This window comes from Bison bison, unplaced genomic scaffold, assembly GCF_000754665.1.
Source record: "Bison bison bison isolate TAMUID 2011002044 unplaced genomic scaffold, Bison_UMD1.0 scf7180017849595, whole genome shotgun sequence".
NCBI classification, from domain to species: domain Eukaryota; kingdom Metazoa; phylum Chordata; class Mammalia; order Artiodactyla; family Bovidae; genus Bison; species Bison bison.
Genome location: NW_011480168.1, coordinates 17,826 through 22,406, shown reverse-complemented (window position 1 = coordinate 22,406; position 4,581 = coordinate 17,826).

Below are 4,581 nucleotides of genomic sequence, written 5' to 3'. Positions count from 1 at the left end.
ATCTCACTAGGTGTAGCTACCCAGGCTTTGGTTTTAAGAGGGTGATGGGATGAAGCAGATAAATGCATACTTCAGGTTGGCCTGGATGATCCCAAGATGGAACTGACCACCTGCGACTGACTAGTATTCCCAGGAAAGGGGTGGAGCTTGCCCAGAGGTGTGTGAGCCTGGTGTGCAAAGGTCTTATCAACATGTGCCCTCACACATCTCTTTTCTCATCTTGTTTTCCTGCTGGCGTCTCCATTGGAGCTAACCTCACAGTCGAGACCACTATGGAATTCATTTCCGTGAAGAGCTACCACAAGTTTCCAGCTTCTTGGAGGAAACACTGAGTAATCACGTCCTGTCCATCCAGTTCCCACGGTCTCTCATTGAGGTGGTTGGTACTGGAGGAAAGAGGAACGAGTTGTGTGCTTCACCGCAGTCCTTGTGTTATGAATTGACAAGCAGGGTCATCCAGCCTAAGGTGTGCCCCTGGGGACACAGGAAGCTTCATGGGGCTTCCTGTGTTTCCTGTGAAGTGCTTACTTTATGGTGTCCACGGGTTGCTTATTCACCCAGGATGCATCACACTGCTTAAAATTTTACGAGGTAGAACAAACCCAAAAGAGCTCTTAAAAAATTTTTAGAAGAACCTAAAACATGATAGGAAAATGTGAAACAGACACGAGCAAACATTTATAAGAAAGATGTAGCACTGGCCATTCACTTTATTAAGAGATGTTTAAAAGATATGAGCAGCCAATTGACAAGAAAAATATGGGACTAGACCCTAACCACATTAAAAATATATTTAATCTCACTACGGTAAGAACAATCATATTAAAATTCCCATGACAAACCAAACTGACCCAGAAGTGGCATAGATTTTAGAGACTGCAGACAGAGACATTAAAATACTTGGAATAGTTGTGTTTTGTATATTATAAAATTAAGTAGAGATATGGAAATGATAAAATAGATGCATTTTCATCTTATAGACATGAAATCTATAGAGTCAGATGACAAACACAGTAGATAGAATAAATGACTGATTAGACAGGGCAGCTGGAGAAAATTGTGCACTTGAAGAGGTAGCAATAGAAAGTGTCCAGAACGAAGCACAGACTACACTAATACATACAAAGTACGACACAGCATAATCTATTGATTTTTGTCCCCCTATGAGTTCAGCATTGGTTAAACATTTGAAAATCAATCAGTGTAATTCAACTTACTAAAGAACTAAAAATGAAACACAGTAGGGTCATTTCGATAGATGCTGAAAAACAATTTGATAAAATCAAACATCTATCCCTGGGTTGGGAAATCCCCTGGAGAAGAAATAGGCTACCCACTCCACTATTCTTGGGCTTCCCTGGTATCTCAGCTGGTAAAGGATCTGCCTGGCAGGCAGGACACCTGGGTTCCATCCATGTGTTGGGAAGATCCCCTGGAGGAAGGCATTGCAACCCACTACAGTGTTCTTGCCTGGAGAATCCCTAAGGCCAGAGGAGCCTGTTTGGCTTACACTACACGGGGTTGCAAAGAGCTGGACACAACTAAGCGACTGAGCACATACTGTGAAAAAACTCTTAGCAAACTAAAATTAGAAAACTCCCTTATCCTGATGAAGGTAATAAACTGTATAACTACCATCACCCTTTATGTTAGAACACTGAGTGTTTTACTTCTAAGATCAGAATCAGCAAAAGTTGTCCCCTCTCATTATATTGAACTTCTGTCCATGAAGTCCTATAAGACAATGATAATGAAGTTATTCAGTTTGGAAAAGAAGAATTAAACTTTTTATTTGTCAGTGACATTTACGTAGAATACCCAATGAAATCTACAGCAACAACAGAATAAATAAAACTAAGAATTAATTTAAGCAATCTTGCAAGATATACAGATGATATATAAAATTTAATTAATTGCTTTTTTATATGGTAGGATGGATAATTGAAAATTAAATTTAAAACATAACAGTAACATTGGAGTATGAGAAACTTAAGAAACTGACAAAATATATGAAAGGCACAATGCCAAATAATGGACAAAAAATTTGAACATGAAATTCACTAAACGATATACAGATGGCAATTAAGCATGCAGGCCACACCAAAAGGATGGTTCTAATGAGAGAACAGATAACAAGTGTGATAAGGATGTGAAAAAAAATGAACTTTCATGTACTGCTTCTGGGAATACAAAATGGGACAGCCCTGGTGGGAAACACTTTGAAAGTTGCTTAAAAAGTTAAACATTGGGTTACCATATGACCCAGCAATCCCACTCCTACATTTACACCAACAAGAATGGGAAAAAAAGGACGTGTACATGAATGTTCATAGCAATCTTATTTCTGATAGTCAAAAAGTCGAGATGAACAAGATGGCAGAGGGGTAGGTGGATGTGGAATACATCTTGTTCCACACACATCAGGAATACACCTTCAGACACAGAAGTGTTTGCAGAACACCAGCTGAGTGTGGACAGGAGTACCTGATCAGTGGAAAAGAATATATAAAACCACAAATCTCAGTAGGATGAAGGAACTAGGTGGGGAAACAGGAGTGTTAGTAGGACTGGACCTGCCCTCGGTGGGTGGGAGAACTGAAGTAGATGTCCGATCCCGACATGGGAGCAACTGTCTGGATCAGAGGAGAAACATTTAAGGCTGAGAGTGAAACAGCTGATCTGTGGCAGCTTAAATTGAATGAGAATAAGACAGTCCTCACCACAGCCAAACACACCACAGACATAGGGACACAGGTCCCCTAGAAGGCACAGCAGCTTGGAGCTGGTGTTTGGGGAAGGTGGAACAATCCCAGGGCGAGGGCTGCTTTTGACTGTGGAGAGACAGATTAATGGGATGTGAGGGAAGAGATCAGGGTGGGAAATGCCTGTGGAGGATTACCAGGCAGAATGGAAGCAAGGCGATACTGCTGAGTCGGTCTAGGGGGTGCAGCCATCATCATAGCCTCTTTCTCCCTACATGTCAGCATTGGCAGCTAAACAGTAGAGAGGCTGGCCCATCAAGCACCTGACTCACAGGACTACAGAGTAGGACCCCAGCCAGGTGGCCCCTCTATGTGCCTGGTGCCCTAATAACAGAGAATGACTCCAGGCAAGGGAGCCCTCTAAATGCCTGAAAGAGCAGAACTATGGAGAAAGTCTGGCCAAAGAGTCCTCCTGAGCACCAGCTACAAGACGCTGGAAAAAAAGACTGTGATAGGGTCATAACTCCTGCGGCAGAGGCAGTCCCTGTCCCTGCACACTTGGTGCCACCAGGGTACCCACAAGCCAAGCAGCTGTGCCACCTTCATGCTCAACTCTCACTAGGGCAGAGCTGCCACAGGCAAAAAAGTCTTGCGTCTATGCGGGCAGGGTTGCTTCAGTAGTGCCCGACACTTTGCAACCCTGTAGACTGCGGCCTGCCTGGCTTCTCTGTCAGGGAAGGGGCTTCTACAGGCAAGAATACTGGTGCATATTGGCCAATACTGGTTGACATACCCTTCTAGAGCACTGTATTTCATGCTGCCCTAGCTGCCAACTCCCCTGAGTATCTTGTGCTACCAGAACCCCTGTGACCCAAGCAACTGCACCTCCACATCTGGCCTCACAGGGCAAATCCAAGTCCTGCAGGGTAGCCTCAGGAGAAAAAACCCAGGGGATAATCCACATGCAGAGCTGGAAATAAAACCACAATTGAAACCCAGGGGCAGTGTTGCTAAGGAAGAAGACCCTGTAAAAGCTGCAGATTAAGTCTATACCATCAACTAGGCAGACTCTGTGTCTATGGAATATATAAAAGGACATTGAAAGCTCCCAAAAAAGAAAATGCACTAGTTCTGATAGCTGTGAACATTGGAGGCAAGAACACATAGGAATCGGACCAGATTAGAATCTGAGCTGCCCCCAAATCAAGTCCAGAGATCAGCACAGATTTGGAGGGCATCCAAGAGAGATGAGGTGGACTGTGACACCCAGCAAGGGAAAAGACTCTGATAGAAGTGATGGAAGAAAAACAGGTTTTATTTTTATGGTTTGACTTCCTCTATAGATATATCAATAACCTCAGATATGCAGATGACACCACCCTTATGGCACAAAGTGAAGAGGAACTAAAAAGCCTCTTGATGAAAGTGAACGTGGAGAGTGAAAAAGTTGGCTTAAAGATCAACATGCAGAAAACGAAGATCATGGCATCTGGTCCCATCACTTCATGGGAAATAGATGGGGAAACAATGGAAACTAACAGATTTTATTTTCTTGGGCTCCAAAATCACTGCAGATGGTGATTGCAGCCATGAAATTCAAAGATGCTTGCTCCTTGGAAGAAAAGCTCTGACCAACCTAGATAGCATATTAAAAAGCAGAATCATTACTTTGTCAACAAAGGTCCGTCTAGTCAAAGCTATGGGTTTTCCGAGTAGTCATGTATGGATGTGAGAGATGGACTATAAAGAAAGCCGAGTGCCAAAGAATTGATACCTTTGAACTGTGGTCTTGGAGAAGACTCTTGAGAGTCCCTTGGACAGCAAGGAGATCCAACCAGTCCATTCTAAAGGAAATCAGTCCTGGGTGTTCATTGGAAGG